General features: G+C 37.3%; 1 protein-coding gene across 1 annotated transcript in view; it reads left to right on the top strand.

Moving 5' to 3' along the window:
* AGTPBP1 (ATP/GTP binding protein 1) overlaps positions 1–21,709 on the top strand; it is a 217,377-nt gene that overhangs the window by 142,712 nt on the left and 52,956 nt on the right. The window lies entirely within an intron of this gene.

Here is a 21,709-nt window from a genome sequence, read left to right on the forward strand (position 1 = left end):
GAGATGGGGTTTCACCATGTTGGCCAGGCTGGTCTCGAACTCCTGACCTCAAGTGATCTGCCTGCCTTGGCCTCCCAAAGTGCTGGGATTACAGGTGTGACCCAGCACGCCCAGCTAGAAATGTAATTTCTTGAATAGTTTTAGGGGTATTCAAATTATCACTTTTATCTTGAGTGAGTTGTGGTAGTTTGTGCTTTTTAGGAATTGGTGCTTTTTAGGAATGGACCAATGTGCAGGGTTGTTTGTAATGTTCTCTTACTATCCTTTTGATTTCTGCAGGGTCTGTAGTGATAGCCCCTAATTAATTCCTGCTAATGATAATTTCTTCTCTTTTTTTCTTTGTCAGTCTAACTCTAGAGGTTTATCAGTTTTTTTGACAGTTTCGAAGAACTAGTGTTTCATTTCATTGGTTTTCCCTACTATTTGTCTCATGAGACCGTTTTAAAAAAACTCTGAGTTGTACCCACAAATATCTTTAAAATATAGCCTCATTCAAGGTTTTTGTGTTTAGTACTTTAATATATACAAAACTAAGGATTATTTGTAAGACACCTGGTAGTCAAACATTATGCCTGTGGAAAATAACGTACTTGTATGAACTTAATATCAGCATTTTAAAATTGAAACATCAAGTTTCAAGTATTAATGTTGTAATGACAATCTTTTTGTGTAAAAGAAAAGATTTTTTTTTTTCTGGCATACGAGAAAACTTACACTGGGGCTTGAGAAGAAACATATGTATGACAAGTTACAAAATCTCCAAGGTCTCAACCATTTGTTGGAAAGATTGAAAAGCTTTAATGACTGAGACATGAAATATTTTATCATCCATTTCATTTAAATCCTCTAAGTTGTTAAAAGCACGAATATGATCATGCTCTTTAAGGGGACATTTCTGAAAATTAAAGCTTTCAACAGTTGAAGAGGTGGTTCCCAATTGTCATTATTTATGTGGAAAATAGGATATTGTATACTCTAGAATTACTTCACATGTATGAAAAAAGCTTTAATCAGATTCATTTATTTAATGAAATAATTGCAGGAAGACTTGGTAGCATAATACCTGGTTTAGTTATAAACACTTTTTTAAGATTTTTAAATGGTTTAAGTAATTAATTTTTAAATGTTTATTCTTTTAAATATGTATATTTTGACTAAAAGTTCAGCGAGTATATGGATTTATGTGAATAATGATAGGAATATTCTTGATGCAGTCTATTTCACATTCCTTTGTGATTTTAAACTACTAACTATGGAATGTGATATTTCTCAGAAATATTTGTTAACCTTAAACTTTCAATTAATTTTAAAAATTACCTTAATTGAAACCCATTCAAAGTATTATCAAAATAAGTAAAGAAACCTAGTGATTTCTCTATATAACTTGTAATGATGCTATATAATACTTTTAGAGGAGAAAAGAACAATTAATTAAATTAATTTTGTTGGTATGTTGGGTGCTCCTTATGAGTTAAATATAAAGGCATATTTATTCCTGACATAATAGTCAATATAATTTTCAGAAGTGCTACAACTAGATTGCATTTTTACTAACTATATTCACTTAAAAATAGAACTCTTAGCACTTTAAACTTTATTAAAAAAATAATATTTTAAATTAAAAATACACATTTTGGAGCAATGCTTCTCTGTTTCTTAAAAAAACCTATACCTTTATGTGATAGATAAAATAATTCCTCTAGTGTCATTTGAAATTTTAAAATGAATAAAATTCTGTAATTAAAACTAATTCAAAGCAGTGGGACAGATGGCTGCTTTATTTTTAAATTTCCTCTCCTTCTTCCCCCTTCTCCTTTGGATATTCTTGTATGTATATCACACTTTCCAAACTCACTATGTAGTGAATTTGGAAAACAGAATGGTGTTAAGAAAAAAATAAAACCATTGACAATGCATCATCCAGAGATAATCACTTTAACATTTGTTGCTTCTTACCAGCCTTTTTTATAATGCAATGTATGATTTCTGCTTACATATAGTTATGCATTTATTTTTAAAAAAGAAGTCTCATAACCCATGCAATTTCATATTCTGTATTTTAATCAAAATTTATGTTATCAGCATTTTTTTTCTGGTTATTAAATATTCCTGTGAAACATTGTTTTAGGAGACATCCAATGGAAGTACTATAATTTATCCAAACCTTTCTTTATAAGACAGTTGTTTCTGATTACTTTCTATTTTAAATATTGCTGAGATAAACATTATTATACATAGATATTTGTGTTTATAATTCAGAGAAGTATCTGTATGCCAGGTACACATGCATGTTTTTCTGATGATAAAACAGTAGATATTAATATGGGAAAGTAAGCAAATTGAAACCGGTTTAACGGAAAATCTTTGGAAAAGGAGCATCCAAAAGAACCATTGTTTAACATTTCGTTATCTGTTCTTAAACTTATTCACGTTCACATATATAATTTTAAAATTACATTTTACTCTTTTACAGATTTGGGATTATAGTATGAAAGCTCGTGTGTAACACTACATTTTTTAAACTATACAATAATTTGTGAAAAAAATTTCCTCATGCCCATTAAATATTATTCAGCAGCATCGTTAGTAATGTCTGTGTAATGTTCTATTGAGTAAGGTACAATAAATGACTTGAATGATAACAGATTGAAGATTTAAGTCTTTCTCCACATTTCAAAATTATAAGCTGTCTTGCAGTAGATACCCTTAATTATTTGTTTTCATATATGTGTCTGATTATTGTCATGAATTCTTAGAAGTTGCATTTCTCAAAGAGAATGAACATATGTTGCTGAAGACTAGGGAAAATGGGTACTACAGTGCTGGTGAAGTATTAAATTAGTTCAGCCTTTTTGAAGTGCATTTGATAGTATGTTTTCAGTGTTTATATTTAACAGCATCCATCCGGATTTATTTTGGTATTTTCTGTGAATTGGGATTTAACTTAATCCTATTCTTAGTGGTTAAGTAGCTACAACTAAATTCATTCTTTCTCCAAAGAGTTTTAAAGTGTCGTCGATGAATTTATTGAATTGTTAGACATTTCACATTTACAACTGCATACCTGGTCCACTAATGAAAGGTACGAAATATCATTCAGAAGCCATTAAACATTGTTACTCTGTTTTGGCTGTTACAATGGTCAGGTTAGTAAAAACAGATTAGAACCTGATTGATAAAATGTCACCATAACTTGCTTATAATTCCTCACTTTTTGAATTTGAGTTCACTTATTTTGACCTCTTACACATGTGTCCCCATTGGTTTGAAACACCACAGTTCTCATAATCTGTGGTCCTACATACTAGTTATGTTTGGGGGTTTCTTGTTGCTCTAGTACCACTGTGTTTCTAATTTATTTTGACTTTAAAATATAGTCTAACATCCTGTAGTTCTTTTCAAAAACAATTTACAGACGTTTCTACCTATTTTTTCTGAATAGTTTATTCTGAATATGATTCGCAATACTTTTATCAAATACTAAAAATTTCCATTGGATTAAATTTGTAGAATAGTTTGGGAGGGACAGAATTTTTTATATCCAGTCTTACTACTAAGGCACATGATGTTTTGTTTTGTTGATTCAAGTTTTTTTATGCCTTCACCTATGTTTTTTAGTTTTCTTTTTGTAAGTTTTATATTTCTGTTTACCTTTGTTTCTGTCATGAAAGAGTTTTGTGAAAGAGTACTCCTATTTTCAAACATTGTTTCTATTAAGAAAGCTATTGATTTTTATATATTTACTTGAAAATCAACCTTCTTGCTGAACTTTTTATTAGTTCTTGTAGTTTCTGAGTTGGTACTTTGGATTTTCTTGATAAATACCTAGAATTCTGTGATTGATAGCTATATTGTGTATCTTTCATTGTTTTTGAATAGAATTTTGACAATGTTTAAAATAAAAGGGATACACTGGGCATCCTTGTATTTTATTTTAACTTTAATGGGAATGTTGCTAGTATTTACATTAAGCGTATTCTTGTTTTGAGATACATATTTTTCTGTTTCTCAAAATAGAAATAAAGAATTTCTATTTTTTTAAAAATCAGATTTAAAAAAATTTTTGCATTTATCAATAAATGTAATGTGACCATATTAGTCTATAACCTTTGAATGTGTTGTATTGTGTTAATAATATTCCTCTTATTAAGCCATCCTTGGATTTTAGAAATAAGTAAGTCAGCTTGGCTGTGTGAATTGATCTTTTATGATGCAGCTATTTTTGTTTGTTAAAATTGTGTTTTAAGGTTTTACATCATAAGTTAGACAAGTCAGTTTCCTTTTTGGAAACTGTCTAGTTTTGGAAGGAGGCTGATCTGACTTTGAACACTTAAATGTAAAGGCTTTTATTTCTCCACCCTATGTTCTGGAGCAGTTGAAATAACATATGTTTTAATGAAATTTGCAAAAAATGTGCCTCTAAAACTCTCTGATTTTGTACCCTTTAATTGGGTAAGAGGGGGTGCTTTTGAACTTTTTCAGAGTTTTCTATAGCTCAGTCTAGACTAGTTTTTTATTTTTTGTTGAGGGAATCTTGATAATTTGTATTATATATTTTAATGTAAGTGACATTTAGATTTTAAAAATTCAGTAGCAGAAATTTGTGTGCTATCTGCAATATGTATATTGCTTATTTTCTGGCTTAGTTTTTTCCAAGTTTTTGATACTTAAAACTTAAATTTGTTGTTTTACAATTTTAAAAAGCTGGTGTATTCATTATTTCTATTGGAATTTTTTTTTTTTTTTTTTGGAGACGGAGTCTCACTCTGTCGCCCAGGCTGGAGTGCAGTGGTGTGATCTTGCTGCAAGCTCTGCCTCCTGGGTGCAAGGAATTATTCTGCCTCGGCCTCCCGAGTAGCTGGGACTACAGGCGCACATTACCATGCCCAGCTAATTTTTTGTATTTTAGTAGAGATGGGGTTTCACCATGTTGCCGAGGCTCTTCTCAAACTCCTGAACTCAGGCAATCCACCCGCCTCAGCCTCCCAAAATGCTAGGATTACAGGCGTGAGCCACCATGCCTGGCCTGGAATTTTTTATACTTATTAATTTATCCCTTTACCTCTCTGCAGGTTGATTTTTTTCTTTTTCTAACTTCTAGTAGGTTTACCTAAATTTATTTTTGTCTGTTGATCAAAGTAAGTTTCGAATTTTCTCTTGATTACAACTTCTGTATTCCCCTCCCAAATTTTAATATTAAGATCTCTTTGTTATTTTTTGTATTACTTGTATGCAATGTTGGTATCCTTTAGATTAGAATTATTTAGGCATGAGTTTATATTTTAATTGGTTGTATTATTTTTGTGAAGACTTTTTTCATTCTTTCAAATTTTAATCCATTTTGTTCACTGGCATGGAATTTATGATTTGCAGTAATTTTTTGTGGCTCAATATCTGGTCAGTTTTTGTGTTCATGGGCACTGAGAAAATAATATTCATTCTTTGTAGGCAACATAATGTAACATATATTATTTAGTGAGGAGAAAAAAAATGTTTTTCTTTTTACTACTCACACCACTTCCAACACTTTTGTGCCCAATGTGTGGGGATTTTCTCCACACATTCCAGTTCTCCTACTCTCCACACACCAACTGGTGTCCTTCCTACAATTCAGTTGTGATACAAACTACCTGGAGTTAGTGCAGACCTCAAGGATTAAGGACTCAGTCTCCCACGACTGCCCCTCACTTCAGATGCCAATCAAAAGTAGTGGGTCCCCAGGTTACCATACTTCTCTCTGACTTAGTTACAAACAGGGGTTCCCATAACCCTCCTCACTTTGATAATTTGCTATGGCAGCTCACAGGACTCAAGGAAACACTGAATTATGATTCCCCATTTATTATAAAGGATATGATTTAAGGATTCAGATGAACCGCCTGATGAACGGGTAGGTCCAGAAGAGTCCTGGGTACAGGAGCTTTCTTCGCCATGGAGTTGGAGTGCACCACCCTTCTGGCGTGTGGATGCATTCACCACTCAGAAGCTCTCTGAATCCCGTGCTTTGGAGATTTTTATGGAGGCTTCATCATGTTGATATGATTAACTCAGTTTCTAGCTCCTTTCCTTTCCCTTGAGGATGGAGTTTGGCTGAAAGTTCCAAGCTTCTTATCATGGCTTGTTCTTTTTGGTGACCAGTCCCCATCAAGGAGTACACCAAGAGCTGCCTCATTAGAATAGAAGTTGTTTCTATCACCCAGGAAGTTCTAAGAGATTTAGATGCTCTCTGTCAGGGAGTGGGGTCAAAGACCAAATATTAGAACAAAAGATGTTCCTGGCACCTGCATTGCTTAGGAACTGACAAGGGTTTTAGGAGCTCTGTGCCAGGAACTGGGGGGTAGAGACCAATATGTATAGAGAGATTACTTATTATTTCATATTTGGCTGGGCACGGTGGCTTATGCCTGTAATCCCAGCACTTTGGGAGGCTGAGGTGGGTGGATCACAAAGTCAGGAGTTCGAGATCAGCCTGACCAACATGGTGAAACCCCATCTCTACTAAAAATACAAAATATTAGCCGGGCTTGGTGGCGCGTACCTTGTAATCCCAGCTACTCAGGAGGCTGAGGCAGGGGAATTGCTTGAACCCGGGAGGTGGAGGTTCCAGTAAGCTGAGATTGTGCCATTGCACTCCAGCCTGGGTGACATAGTGAGACTCTGTCCCTGAAAAATATATTATTTCATATTTTTTATTATATATCTATTCAACTTTCTATATCTGTTTATTTTTTGTCTTCTCTATCTGCCTAAGACTTAAAAATACTTAACAGTCTCAGTTATGTTGTGTTTCTGTCAAGCCTTCATTTAAAAAATATTTTTTTCTATTTTAATGTGGGGTTACTTGGCACATAGAATTTTGTAAGTTTTCCATGTTCCTTTTGCATATCCCTTTAATAGTATAAAATTATCACATTTATCTCATTCAGCATTTTTTGCCTTGAATTCTGTTTTTATATTGGTTTGAATTTGCTTGATGTATATTTGCCTTTTTTTCCATAAATAAGAGGTTGAATTTTGTTGTTTGACCATTTGTCTTTTAATAGACAAGTTTGACCTATTTAAAATTCTTATGGTTGAGGTGTTTGGGTGTTTATGCTTTCTGTTTTTGTGCTTCTTTATTGTTTATTTTTTATTTAGTGTGACACTTATTTTAGCTGTGGAATCCAAAATGTAAAATGCAAAAAAAAAAAAAAAAAAAAAATTTTAAAAGCCCCTAAACCTCAAGATACAGATCACGAGGCATATTCTGCATTGGATTTTTCAATCTTGCTCCATCTGCCTTAAGTTTAATAGAGATTCCTTCCAGATTCTGAGAAGTTGTCTATTGTGAGTTTTCTTTTTATTTCCATGTATTCATAAGTATTTAGGAAGATAGTAGAAGCTATGGAGCTGTTTAGGTAGATGTAATATTTTATTAAACTTATCTTTAGATTTGTTAGGTCAGTACAACATAAGGCAAATCTTGGTTTGTCTTAACAGAATTAAAAGAAAGGGACCAAAATATTTTGGTAAACTATAATTTAACATTGTAAGCAATTATAACTAGCAATAATTCATTGTAAGGGTGGGGGCTGTGACCAAAGAAAGTATGTGCAGTGGAAACGTCTTCATCTGGAAGTATTTGTTTAATTGTCATACGTGATTGAAATGAGGAAGTAGTATCAATTAGGAGAGTAGCTTATTGTCTATAAAAAAATTTTTTTTTATTGGGGCGTGCTGATTGGGGGACTATTTGAGTGTTGGATTCTAGAAAATGTGCCCAATAGAGGTCTTGTTCTTTGGCAGTGTCTCCAGAAAGGAACAGGCTGGCAGTTGCTTCTCTTTCAAGTTGCCCTTTTCTTTGAGCTTTTAAAAAGTGATTCTATTGAATGCTTAGTGTTTCTCGTAAGTGAATGATCCTAAAGTTAAGCAGTTTAAAAATATTTATGTTTTGTACTGTATTTTTAATTGTAAAGAGAATACCGCCTTTGAAATACTGAATTTGAGAATGTATGTCAATAAATAGTAGTGCTATCTGTTTCAATCCATCACCCCCGTCTTACCCCCCATTACTTGGAAGGGATTTGCTGAAATTACCACTAGATGGCAGTCTTGCATTTTAGTACCAAGCTTCTCTTTCACTTTCTCTCCATCTTTGTTTTTCTCAGATATTTGAGGATTTTCAACTGCCTTCTTAAATAAATTGAACATGTTTGGAACCAGGCAATAAAGTAGAATTTTGAAGTCTAGCCTGTAACATTCTCAACCCTTTGCCTGTGTTAGTTAATTCAAGACTTCTCTGCCTCCCTAGAATGGATTAGTCCCCCTGACAAATATTCATCATACATTTTTACCTTTTGGGGTGCTCTTTACAGTTTAATATTATTTAGCTGTGTGACTTTCCTACATTTCCTTTTTCTCTTTGTAATTAGTATTTTACATTGAGGTACTTTGAGACTATCTAAATATCTTGTTCCTTCTCAAGATTTTAATTTATTCATATCAGTATAGACTTGGTTTCCTATTTGACTCGAGTTATAATTTGCTGCTATCATTATTTATTTTGATATTCAAATTGTCCATGATTTGGCCAGTGGGATACCATTCATGCTGGTGTGTGTGCCCTTTTGAGATATCCCTGTCTTTCCTTATGGGTGCCCTTGCTTTTTGGCACAACAAGATGCTTAAGGCCTATCTTGCTTTTCCCTGCCCCTGAATGAAATCTGCCATTTCTCCCAAGAGTGCCGTTTTGCTTTAGTAGTGAATGGTGTTTAAAACCCAAGATCTGGCCAGGTGCGGTGGCTCACGCCTGTAATCCCAGCACTTTGGGAGGCCAAGGTGGGCGAATCACCAGGTCAGGAGTTCAAGACTAGCCTGGTCAACATGGTGAAACCCCATCTCTACTAAAAATACAAAAATTAGCTGGACATGGTGGCGGGCGCCTGTAATCCCAGCTACTAGGGAGGCTGAGGCAGGAGAATCGCTTGAACCCAGTAGGTAAAGGTTGCAGTGAGCCGAGATCGCGCCACTGCACTCCAGCCTGGGCAACAAGAGTGAAACTCTGTCTCAGAAAAAAAAAAAAGAAATTCTCTTGAAAACCAAGATCTGTACACGTGGTATACACATTGCTATTGGGTTATTAGCAAACTATCTCAATGAACAATTAGAGAGTATATTTAGTACCTACATAATATTCAAACAGAAATTCACATTTGTAGTGGTTTCCATATTTGAATGTACATGTTTATATTTGTGTGTATATAATCACACAAACACACATACACGCCGTGAGGTTATACTTATACCTTAACTTTCAAGCAAATAACGCAGGCTTTATTCTTGTTTTCTTTCCATATTTACAACTTTCTTCTCCAAGATAGATAATTTTGGGCCCCATTATCCATATAATTTATTAGATCAATTCCAGTTTATGTAACAGTCTCCATATTGTCTATTTGGACAGATGCCTTCCTCCACCTTATTGAGGGTCTGATATCCCAAATCAGTCTTCTTTCCATCCTCCTGCATGGGTTTCCTCCCTGTTTGTTTTTTCATTTTGTTTGTAATTTCTAGTTTTAGTACACTGTGATCAGAGAGTTTGTAATATTTCTATTTTGTGAAATTTACTGTTGTTTTCCTTGTGATGTAATACGGTATCAGTTTTTATGAATGTATTGTGCTATTGAGAAGATATATTCTTTATATCTTATATCTTAATATATCATCATCAAATTCCAAGCAAAGAAGTTATCTTTGCTTAAAATTTGCTGATAATATGTTGTCATATATATTATCAATTTTTATGAATGTATCATGTGCTATTGAGAAGAAGATATAAAGAATATATCTTCACATAAGAAGATATATTTTTCGTCTGTATCAGGATGAGACATTTGACATTTAGATGTAAAAATTGCCATATTGATTATGTTATTGGGTTCTCTATGTTTTGTTTTCTTGTTCAATTGATCCATCTTATTCTGAGAGTGGTGCTTTGAAGACTATTATCAATAGTATGTCACTGTCAATTTCTCTTTGTATCTCCTGTAGTTTCTGCTTTATGTAGGAGGTTGATCTTATCGGATGCATTGATATTAAGTATTATATTTTCATTATGAATTGTGACTTTGTCATTATAAAGTTCCTCCTTTTTCTCATTAAATATTTTTTGTTCTAAAATCTACTTTAAGGATTTCAACCCCGATTTTATTGTTCCATCTGCCCTCTATATCTTCGCTCATTGTACTATTTATAAACAATTTAAAGTTTGTTATATTCTGTCTTCTAGTAATGCTGAAGGCCTGGGCCATGTGTGGTTTTGTTTGTGCTACTTATTGAGTTTATTTATTTCTTCTTTGGTTGGGATGAAAAACCAAATTCTGAGACTGGAGGATAATGGCAGTCACCTGAATCTGAATCTGAAATTGCAGCTGTAATGCTAGATATGTTAGAAGCATGTATTTTTTTCTACATAGAGCCACGGAGTGCAGATAACATGCAGCTTACGATAAGTGCCTTCAGGTTGGTGAGAGCTCCACTTTAAACTTTCCTTGTTCTCCTCATCTGTTAAATGGGGGTGTTAGCATCAACTCCAACATTCTACAAATCTGTGATTTATCGTACATTAATGATTAGGACCTAAAACACCTCATCTTCCTTTGTATTTGCACATAATACTGACCATGTCCTCAATAAAAATTTGGCCTTTACTTGGATATTATTAGGGGCTAGTGCCATTGGATGTTACTCTGGCAATTTAATATTTTGATTATCTATATTTGAGGCAAAAAATGGACAATTTTAAGCACACTTGTTTCATGTATATGAAGGTTTATCCTTTGGCTAATGAATAAATCTTGTTCAGATATAGGCTTTGTATTGCTATATCAGGTTGAATAGGCTGGGTTATGTAATCTGAGTTTGTTTCATTTGATTGATTCTTGCTGGGACAACTTTGTCCAAATGGTTTTTGTTACAGTCAGAATATCCAAATATAGCTAACTTCACTGTGACCAAAATTTCGTATGATCGTTTTAAATGTGATGTAAGAATACATTGTTTTAAATGTAATATAAGAATAATTGTTTTTTATAACATTAGAACACATGAGACAAATCTAAAGTGCCCTTTGACTTGAACCTTTCACTTCTTTATATAGTTAACTTTTAAAAATTGATACATAATATTTGCACATATCTATGGGGTATGTGTGATATTTTGTTACATGTATAGAATGTGTAACAATCAAGTCGGGGTATTTAGGATATCCATCACCTTGATAATTTATCATTTCTCTATGTTAGGAATATTTTAAGTCCTCTCATACAATATATTGTTTCTGATCGTCACCGACTCTGCTATCGAACATTACAACTTAATTCTTTTCTTGAACTATATGCTTGCACTCATTAACCAACCTGTCTTCATCCCCCCATCCCTGCCCCACACCCTTCTCAGTTTTTGTATCTATTATTTTACTTTCTACTTCCATGAGATCGACTTTTTTACCTCCCACACATGAGTGAGAACATGAAGATTTGTCTTTCTATGCCTGGCTTATTTCACTTGACATAATGACTTCCAGTTCCATCCATGTTGCTGCAAAGGACATGATTTCATTTTTTATGGCCACGTAGTATTTCATTGTGTATATATATCATTTTCTATATTCATTCATCCATTGATGGATGCTGAGGTTGATTCATGTCTTTGCTGTTGTGAATAGTGCTACAGTAAACATGGGCTGGGTGTAGGTATCCCTTCAGTATACTGATTTCCTTTACTTTGGATAAATACCCAGTAGTGGGATTGCTGGACCTTATGTTATTTTATTTTGAGCTTTTTGAGAAATTTCTGTACTGTTTTACATAGTGACTACCCTAATTTATGTTCCCAACAGTGTGGAAGAGTTCTCTTTTCTCCACATCCTCACTAGCATCTGTTACTTTTTTTTCCTCTTTTTAATAATAGCCATTTTAACTGGGGTAAGATGGTATCTCATTGTAGTTTGATTTGCATTTCCCTGATGATTGGTGATGTAGAACATTTTTTTCATATGCCTGTTGGCCATTTGTATACCTTCTTTTGAGAAGAGTCTATGTCCTTTGCATACTTTTTAATGAGATTGTTATGATTTTTTTTTTACTATTGAGTTTTTTGAGTTCCTTGTATATTTTGGATACTAATCCCTTGTCGGATAAATAGTTTGTAAATATTTTCTCCCATTCGACAGGTTGTTTCTTTACCCTGTTAGTCGATTGTTTCCTTTGATGGGAGAGTTTGGTCAAGTTACATTCATTGTTATTGATAGGTAAGACTTACTCCTGCCATTTTGTTGTTTCCTAATTGTTTTGTAGTCCTCTCTTCTTTCCCTCTTTCTTTCCTATCTTCCCTTTTGTGAAGGTGATTTTCTCAGGTGATATTTTTAAATTTCTGTTTTGATTTTCTGTATATCTGTTGTAGGTTTTTTGAGATTACTGTGAGGCTTGCAGATAACATCTTGTAACCCATTATTTTAAACTGATGACAACTTAACATGGATTGCAAAAACGAACAAATTAACAAACAAGCAAAAATGAAACTAATAAAGGCTCTGTACCTTTAACTTCTTCCCCCCTCACTTTTTGACTTTTTGTTGTTTCTATTTATATCTTATTATTCTATGCCTTGAAAAGTTGTATTATTATTTTTGATGGGTTCATCTTTTTGTATTTCTACTCAACATATGAGTAGTTTACTCACCACAATTACAGTATTATATTATTCTGTGTAGTTATTATTACCATTGAATTTTGTATTTTCTGATGATTTCTTATTGCTCGTTAATATCCTTTTCTTTCAGAATGAAGAACTCGCTTTAGCATCTTTTGTAGAACAGGTCTGATGTTGATGAATTCCCTCAGCTTTTATTTGTCTGGGGAAGTCTTTATTTCTCCTTCATGTTTGAAGGACATTTTCAATGGATGTGCTTACCATTCTAGGATCAAAGCTTTTTTTCCTTCAGTGCTTTAAATGTGGCATGCCACTTTCTCCTGACCTGTAAGGTTTATACTGAGAAGTCTGCTACCAGATATATTGGAGTTCCTTTGCATGTTATTTGTTTCTTTTGTCTTGCTGCTTTTAGGATCCTTTTTTTATCCTTGACCTTTAGTAGTTTGATTATTAAATGGCTGGAAGTAGTCTTGGAGTTAAATCTGCGTGGTGTTCTATAGCCTTCTTGTACTTGAATGTTGATATCTTTCTCTAGGTTTGGAAAGTTCTCTGGTATTATCCCTTTGAATAAACTTTTTTATTTTTATTTTTATTTTTTTTTGAGACAGAGTCTCGCTCTGTGGCCAGACTGGAGTGCAGTGGCCGGATCTCAGCTCACTGCAAGCTCTGCCTCCTGGGTTTACGCCATTCTCCTGCCTCAGCTTCCCGAGTAGCTGGGACTACAGGTGCCCGCCATCTCGCCTGGCTAGTTTTTTGTATTTTTTTAGTAGAGATGGGGTTTCACCAGGTTAGCCAGAATGGTCTCGATCTCCTGACCTCGTGATCCACCCGTCTTGGCCTCCCAAAGTGCTGGGATTACAGGCTTGAGCCACTGTGCCCGGCCTGAATAAACTTTTTACCTTATCTCTTTCTCTACCTCCTCTTTAAGGCCAATCACTCTTAAGTTTGTCCTTTTGAGGATACTGAAGTATGCTTAGATATTGTAGGCATACTTCATTTTATTCTTTTTTTTTTCTTTTGTCTTCTCTGTGTATTTGCAAATAGCCTGTCTTCAGGTTCACTAATTCTTTCTTCTACTTGATCAGTTCTGCTGCCAGGAGACTATAATGTATAATGCATTCTTCAGTATGTCAGTTGAATTTTTCAGTTCCATAATTTCTGCTTGATTTTTAAAAATTATTTCAATCTCTTGGTTAAATGCATCTCATGGGATTCTGAATTCCCTCTCTGTGTTATCTTCAATTTCACTGAGCTTCCTCAAAACATCTATTTTGAATTCTCTGTCTGAAAGATCACATGTCTCTGTTTCTCCAGGATTGGTCCCTGGTGCCTTAGTTCATTTGGTGAGGTCATGTTTTCCTGGATGGTCCTGATGCTTGCAGATGTTCGTTGGTGTTGGGCATTGAAGAGCTAGGTATTTATTGTAGTCTTCAGAGCCTGGGCTTATTTGTACCCATCTTTCTTGGGAAGGGTTTCCAAATATTCAAAGGGAATTGCATGTTGTGGTCTAAATCTTTGGTCACTGCAGCCATATCTGCACTAGGGGGATCCAAGCCTGGTAACACTGTGACCCTTGCAGACTTGTAGAGATACTACCTTTGTGGCCTTCAGTGAGGTACAAGAGAATTTCTTGGATTATCACGCAGAAGCTCTTGTTCTCTTCACTTACTTTCTCCCAAACACACAGTCTGTCTCTCTGTGCTGAGCTGCCTGGAGCCGGACGAGAGATGATACAAGCAACCCTGTGGCCGCCACCACTGGTACTATACTAGGTCAGATGCAAAGCTAGCACAGCACTGGGTTCTGCCCAAGGCCCGCAGCAACCACTGCCTAGCTACTGCTGATGTGTTCACTCAAGGCCCAAGGGCTTTATAGCCAGACTTGTGTCCTACCCTTCAGGGCAATGAACTTCCCCCAGCCCAGGGCAGGTTTCAGAATGCTATGCAGGAGTCGGGGCCTAGAGTCGGGAATGTTAGGAATCTACTTGGTGTTCTATTCTACTGCAGCTAAGCTGGCACCCAAACTGCAAGACAAAGTTCTTTCCACCCTTCTGTCTCTTTTCTTCATGTAGAAGTCTTTTCCCATATCTGTCACCATCTCAGGCCTGCGTTGACCACTGCCTGGCTCCTGCTGACGTTCCCTCAAAGCACAAGGTCTCTTCAGTCAGCTTGTGGTGAATGCTGTCAGGCCTGGGTCTCTCCCTTCAGGGTAGCAAGCTCCTCTGTGGCCCAGGACAGGTCCAGAAATGCTGTCCAGAAGCCAAGACCTGAAATCGTGGACCCGAGGAGCCCTCTTGGAACTGTTGTCAAGCTGGTGACCAAGCTGCAAGACAAAGTCCCCTTTACTGTTCTCTCTCCTTTCCTTGAGCAAAAGTAGTACCTCCCTGTGGCCACCCCCTGAAGCCAGCATGGCTCTGGGTCTCACCCAAGTCTTGCAGTGAGAACTGCCTGAGTACCACTGATGTTTATTCAAGGCCCAAGGGCTCTTTAGCCAGCAGGTAATGAATCCTGCCAGGACTGGCCTCTTCCTTTCAAGGCAGTGGGTTCCCTTCTGGCCCAGGGTGTGTTTAGAAATGTCAGCTGGGTGGGGCCTAGGGCCTGTCATGGTGGCCTCAGGACTCTGCCTGGTACCCAGTTTTACTGTGACTGAGTTGGTATCCAAGTTATAAGACAAAGACCTTTTTGTTCTCCTCTCTCCGCTCTCAGGTGGAAAGGAGCTTCTCCTGGAACTAGGAGCTGTGCTTCCTGGGGTTGGGGGAAGGGTGGTATGAGTACTCCCTTGGCTGCTCTGGTTGGTGTCCCACTGGGCCGCATGCACCCCACATTCACTGGCTCAGAGCCCAGCGCAGCACCAGGACTTAACCAGAATTTCAACCCTTGTGACCTAGACTGCCTTTCAAATTTATTTAGGACGCCAGAGTGCCTTAGCCTGTGGTGGTGAGGCTAATCAGAACTCAGGTTCTGACAGCTGGGATGGGCAATTCCCATCTGGCTAGGTCAGTCTGAATACTCCCTTCGTGGACACTGGCTGAGTTCTGCCTGGTGTTGCTTTCTGCTGTGACATAGGCAGCACTGAGTTCCAATGCAAAGTCCCACAGTCACTGCATGTTCTCTCCCTGAAGCCCACAGATTCTCTGCTGCGTGTGGCCACTGCTGCTGGACTGTGGGGGTGGTGTGAGCAATTCCAGATTGTCTTTCCTGCCCTCTTCAGTGCATTTCCTTGGTATGATCGCTCACCTGAGTTTTGGTTCTTAAAAAGGTGCTTTCTTGCATGGATAGTTGTTCAATTCGGTGTTCCTATTGTGGGGCATGGAGTTGGGGGCGGTAATCACTGGAGGCTTCTATTTGGCCACCTTGTTCTGCCTCTCAGCTATTTATTTTGTTAAATAGGTTTACTTTCTCTCACATCTTCTCTTTGCTTCCTGGAACACCAAAAAATTGAATATGTGTTTGCTTTATGGTGTGCCATATGTCATGCAGGCTTTGTTCATTCTTCTTTATTCCTTTTTTCTTTATTTGTGTCTGACTGGGTTATTTGAAAACACCTGTCTTTAAGTTCTGAAATTCTGTCCTCTGCTTTAGTCTATTGTCAAAGATCTCTAATATATTTTTTTTCTGTCATTCAGTGAATATTCTTCAGTTCCCGTGTTTATTTGGCTTTAAAAAAATGATATCTATTTTGTTAAACTTCTCACTTACCTTCTGAATTGTTTTTCTGATTTCTTTGTATTATTTATCTGTGTTCTCTTGTATCTCACTGAGCTTCTTTGATATCATTATTTTGAATTATTTTTCCAGCATTTCATGTATTTCTGTCTCATTGGAATCTGTTGCTGGAGAATTGTTGGTTGCTTTGGAGGTGTCATATTTTCTTGTTTTTTTTTTTTTTTTTTCGTGTTTCTTGTGTCCTTATGTTATTATTGGCACATCTGGTATAACAGTCGCATCTTCCAATTTTTTAAATTTACTTTCATGGGGAGGACTTTTTTCTGAAGGCCTGTCTGTGATATTGGCTGGGTGGGGCACTGTGGCTTTGATTCTGGATGGATGCAGTAATGTACATCCTGTATGATGTCTTTGGTTGTAAACAGTGTCAGTGGTTTCTGTAATTGCTTCAGTGGCTTAGGGGGTGGTTGTTGGTGGCGGCTGCAGTGAAATTTTGCTGGGAATGAGGGTGCCAGGTCGGCCATTCCTTGAGCACCAGGCGTGGCAACAGCAAGCCAGATTCCTGTCCTTAGGACCCAGCATGACTGGTGTTAGTGGGTCTAAGTGGGCCAGTTCTTGGGCCCCCATGCAGCCTTCTCAGATGCTGGCAGTTGCAGCTTTGGGCCAGATAGGTGGGTGGGTCCTTTGGCTCCTGAGCAGAAGGCATAGCATGAGCAATGGCAGGACCAGTGGTGGGACAACCCTCTGCTTCCTAAGCGGTGTGTGCAGTGTTGGTGGTGGCTGTGACAGGCTGGGTGGTCCAGTCCCCAGACCCGCAGGTGGTGTGTGAGGGTGTGCCAGCTGCAGAGGTAGTGGCAGGCGAGGTGGCCTATCCTTAGACCCCTGGGAGGAATGCTCAGGTGCCAGCAGTGGGTGACATGGCTGAGCGATCCCTAGGCTCCCAGGTATGCTCTGGTGTTGGGGATGGTGGGGAAGCCAGGCCAGGCAGGCCTGTCCTCAAGCCCCTCACATGATTTATAGGGGCTCTGGCTGTAACGAGGATGGGTGGGGTGATCCCTAGACTCCCCTTAGAGTGTTTGAGTGGGGGCAGCAGCAGAGCTGGTGGACTGGGGAAGCCTGCCCTCAGGGAGCTTGCAAATGTACCCCAGCCCTGCTGCTAGGGATTGCTAAGCTGCTATCAGTGGCAGGCTGGGGAGTGTGTGCCTCAGCCCCAGGCGACAGCTGGGGACCCGGGAGCCTGTTTGCAGGGCGTGTGTTAATGTAGGGTGACCACACTGCCAAGGGCAATGGAGTTGCTGCTAGGGACTTGTGCTTTGGCCCCAGTGGCAGCGGTCAGCAGTGGTGGTGGCTGCGGGTAGAGGAGCCTGTCCTCTGGGCACCTGCAAATGCATGACAGCTTGCTGCTGGGAGGTGGGGTCTCTGCCAGTGACTTTTGCTTAGGTTTCAGTGGCAGCAGCCTGTGGCATTGGTGGCTGTGGGTTGGGGAGGCAGGGGGCAGGATGCAGTTGAGTGGGGGTTGGGTTCTCAAAACTGTGCCAGTACTGCTGCTGCTTAGGTCACACCCCATGTGAACTCACTCTCTGGAGCAATGCCTTCGTGCAGTCTCAAGGCAGCTCCCTGTGTTAGTCTCAGGATCTGCGAGGATGGAGGGGCTGCCCCCTGGCTAGGACTGGAGGAGTCTGTAGTATGGTTGTGGACCACTGAGAATCTCACTTACCCTTTTCCTGTACTGGGAAGCCTCCCTGGCTCCCGGCCAAGTAGCCTGCCCGCCTTCCCTCTCCTTCCTTGTGTTAGGTGTTCTGGTTAGTTTTCGGTTGAGTTTCAGTGTTCTGTCTTAGATGATCTATTTTAAGTGTGATGATCTACTCACTATTTTGCTGCTGCTTTGTGGGGGAGGTAAGTGCCAGATGCCTCTAGTCAGCCATCTTGAAGCCCCTCCTCTGTCTCCTGTGGTCACTATTGAAACTATTATAATGAGTTTTGTGTTACGATGAGTTTTATGTGGGTGGAAGGAGTCAAAACTTCAGATTGAAGTGGCTCACTGCATCCCAGGAAGGGATCAGGAAGGCAGACTTATTTTATATGTACCAGTGACATTTCTGAGTTTCAAGAAAGAGAAAATTTTAACATGCTTCCACTTTAAAAGAATAGGTTACTTAAAAGGAAATAATAATAATAATACCAGCAGCTAACATTCATTGATTATTTGCCACATGCCAGACCTTGTTCCAAGTGCTAACTGTGATCCACACAACAAACAACCCAGTGAGATTGTCACCCTTATTTTACAGAAAAGAAAATGGGGGCATAGAGTGGTTAATAGTCTGGCCAGGATCATGCGTCTGGTATGTGGTGAAGCTGGAATTCAAACCCAGGAAGTTTGGTTGTGGATTGCATGCTCTTAATCACTGTATTTTTCTGCGTATTTAAAAAATTAAACTAGTGTTGGACTGCTCGTCTGTGGCACTGGAAGCCAGTGGACATCCAAATGTCTTTTGAAGAATCTGTAAATTGTTTGTCACTGCCAGCAAACTGCATGTCAGTGTTTATAAGAATTGAGGAAATATACAGAGTGAAGATCTGTCTCAAAAACAGTAATTCAGAGATATGCTATCTGATCTCTCTCTGAACAATGTGAGTAAAAGGTCTCAAGATAGAAGTATTGGAACAAGGTGGGTAATATAGGAAAAGTGAAAATTAACTTGTCTCAGTGGGATGGCTTAGTTATTTAATATAGTGTTAGAAAAATATCAGTCATGACTATGAGGGTGGAAAAGTAGAACTGAAAAGCGTGATAGAAAGCTTCCAGATTAAGGAAGAAAAGAAAATGTGGAGCAATGTAACCAAACCAATAAAAATAAAATGGTAAGAAAAAAAAAGCATTTGTTGATATCAGAAGTAGAAAATAAGATGTAGGGAATACAATGAAATGTATATCCATCATCACCAACTATGAATAAACTGTGAAGTACCCTCAAAAGGTCAGATATTAAAAGTAACACAGTTTAGTGTGGTCTCTCTCTCTCTTTCTCTCTCCCTCTCTCCCTCTGTTCTTCTGTCTCTCTCTCTCCCTCTCTCCTCTGCTCCCCACCGTGTGTGTGTGTGTGTGTGTATTCAGTGACAAGGTTGAAAATGAATGGGCGAAGATAAACTAGGCAAATGAAATTAAAATAAAGCAAAAGTGGTTAATATTTGTGTCAGTCAGCCGGGCACGGTGGCTCACACCTGTAATCCCAGCACTCTGGGAGGCCGAGGCGGGCAGATCACCTGAGGTCAGGAGTTTGAGACCAGCCATGGCAACATGGTGAAACCCCATCTCCACCAAAAAATACAAAAATTAGCTGGGCACGGTGGCATGCGGAAGGCTGAGGCAGGAGAATCGCTTGAACCCGGGAGGTGGAAGTTGCAGTGAGCCGAGATTGCAACATTGCACTCCAGCCTGGGCAACACAGTGAGACTCCATCTCGGAAAGTAAATAAATAAATAATAATGTCAGACTAAAATGTCAAGGTCAAAAATACTGACTTGCATAAAGACAGATATTTTGTATTTGCAAGTTGCAGTCCTTGAAGATGGTGTAAACCTTTATACAGCACAACAACCCTAGCCACATGGCACCTACATAAGCAGGGCAAAAAGCTCCAGGAAATACAACTTGATTAGAAAACATTTATGAGAATTTAAAGTCCTCCTTTCAGAATTTGACATATCAAGAAGACAAAAATAAGTAAGGCTATAGAGAATTTGAATAATATAATCAACAAGTTTGATTTTTTGATTCACTAGGATCCCATTTGAAACCTGAGACGGAGGTGTGAGATACAAGAAAAAGTGGTACTAATCTGGGAGTCCAGTGAAAGGAAGTAACAGGATGAAATCCGAGATTTCCTAGAAAGCAACTCATCCAAATTAGAATTAAAAGTTAGTTGTATCCTGGAAATACACTTTAAAAAAGTGGACTGAATTCTAAGAAATGATATAACATGATAAAGAAACCAAAAACTTAGGGACATCAGGAGAGAGAGAGAGAGAGAGAGAGAGAAATACCAAAAGCGATTAGGAAAAAGTGAGATTCTTAAGAGGCTATAGCTGTTGAAAGGAAATTTTAAAAAATATGTTTATTAATAAGTCACCATATTGATATGGTATTCCAGCTGAATTATATTTATCCTTTAAAAAATAGATGATGCTTTTATTATTTATTCTTTGGAAGTTTTAAAAGTTAGTTTTCTGAAGCTCTTATAACCTTTACCATACTTGGTAAAAGTAAATTGAAATAAGAAAGATCATCTTAAGAATTTAGATGGAAAAATTCTAAATATTAGTTAACTTAGTCACATAGTGTTAAAAGGGTAGCATTTTCTTAGAACGCAAAGATAGTTCAACAATAGGAAGCCTACCAACATAATTTATTGAATCAACAGTTTAAAGGAGAAAAGCCGTTTGATTCTATTATTAGATGTTGAAAAGGCATTTGATAAAGTAATTAAAACTCTGAAGTATAATAAAAATTATAGTGAAACTACTCAAGTTATGGGACTAATAATAGCATTTACCATCTAAAAGTGGTTGTGAGGATTTAACTACTTAATACAGGTAAAAACCATTAGAGCAGTGTCTCACATACAGAAATTATTCATTGTTAGCCATTTTTATTACTTAAACATGACAAAGTTGATTTGCAAAAAAGGGGCAAATATTTCATGGAATGGAAAACATTTTGGTTCAAGTCATGAAAAAGAATTGTTTGTTCTTACCACTATATTCAGCATAATTTTTTTGAGGTTTAATTTATCTAAATGTAGTAAGAGTAGAAAATGAAATAAATGATATAAATACTAGGTGATAAAATATTTTAATTATATTACTAGAAAATTCATGAGACTACTAAAAACCTGTTAAAATTAGTTTATTTGATAACGTGAATATTAAGATAAATATAAAAAATAAATGAATAGTGCTTCATTGTGGGAATAACCAATCAGAAATGGAAAGGGAAAAAAGAATCTTATAAAAATACTCACAGGTAAGTTTAATAAAATTATTCTGTACCAGGAAAAGAAAATGACTCTATCCTTAAGTTAGAATTTAAGACAAGTCAAACCAGATCTCAATAAAAGTTGTCAGCCTTTCTATAATTAACATGAATTTAATTCAGTTCAATCTAGAAACCTAGTATATCATTTAGAAATTAGGTAAGATGATTTTAAAGTTCATGTGGAAAACATATTTCTAAGAATACCCAAGAAAATATACTTTATATTTTTGAGTCCCTCTTCCTTTTCTCTCCTACGAACACATACCTCATGGGGAAGAGTGGGGAGAAAGCAGACATACCATTTTGGTGGCGTTTT

Source organism: Mandrillus leucophaeus, unplaced genomic scaffold (genome assembly GCF_000951045.1).
Source record: "Mandrillus leucophaeus isolate KB7577 unplaced genomic scaffold, Mleu.le_1.0 Scaffold847, whole genome shotgun sequence".
In the NCBI taxonomy this organism is placed as follows: Eukaryota; Metazoa; Chordata; class Mammalia; order Primates; family Cercopithecidae; genus Mandrillus; species Mandrillus leucophaeus.